This window comes from Balearica regulorum, chromosome 2 (assembly GCF_011004875.1).
Source record: "Balearica regulorum gibbericeps isolate bBalReg1 chromosome 2, bBalReg1.pri, whole genome shotgun sequence".
NCBI lineage: Eukaryota > Metazoa > Chordata > Aves > Gruiformes > Gruidae > Balearica > Balearica regulorum.
This window is the reverse complement of record NC_046185.1, coordinates 48,565,907-48,566,967: the sequence shown is the minus strand read 5'-3', so window position 1 is coordinate 48,566,967 and position 1,061 is coordinate 48,565,907.

Here is a 1,061-nt window from a genome sequence, read left to right as displayed (position 1 = left end):
TTGACGGAGCTGATCCTTTCCCTCCAGTCGCAACTGGTGAGGCCACATGTGGAACACTGTGGCCAGTTCTGGGCTCCTCAGTACAAAAGAGACATGGACATACTGGAGAGAGTCCAATGAAGGGCCACAAAAACGATGAAGGGACTGGAGCATCCCTCCTATGAGGAAAGACTCAGGCACATGGGACTGTTTAGCCTGGAGAAGAAAAGGTTCAAGGGGGATCTTAATAACATGAATAAATACCTGAAGGGAAGGTGACAAAAGCATAAAGACAGGCTCTTTACAGTGTTGCCCAGTGACAGAACAAAAGACAGTGCATACAAACGGAAACACAGGAGGCACTTGAAGATCAGGAAACACATTTTTACTGTGAAGGTGACTGAACACTGAAATAGGTTCCCCAGAGATTGCAGTCCCCATCCTTGGAGATACTCAAAAGTCATCCAGTCCTGGACAACCAGCTGTACATGGTCCTGTTTGAGCAGGGAGGTTGGAGCAGATGACCTCCAGACGTCCCTTCCAATCTCAACCATTCTGTAAATTTACCTCTTCCCTTGAAGCCAGATAACCAAAACCGATATTCCACTGGTCCCTTAATCATAGTGTCACAGGGATCGTACAATCCCTATGATGCTATGATATCCTGCAGCGTTCTGACTGCCAAACATGAAAGTTTGGGTTACCTGCTGCCATTAGTTTTCCTTAAGCGGTTTTGAAAATAGGCATATTGTATTTTTTTGCAATTTATCAGTGAGATGAGAAAGTAATATTTTGTAGTTTTAAGATCTTGAATTCATCAAGTGTTCTGTGATCATTTTAGAAGCACTAAGGAAGCCCCACAGAAAACTGGCCAGCTTGTGCTATAACACTTCAGCTAGAACTCACCACTGCTCATGCTGCAAGGACAAGTACTACTAGCGTTATGGCAGTATAATATCACAAAAACACCTGGATTAAAATTTAAAAATCCAATCCCCTTCAGATGTAGGCATGTTCATCTTCATGAACTAGTTCATGTACAAGAAATGAACAGGTTTTGTAGAAGTTCCTTTTATTTTGCA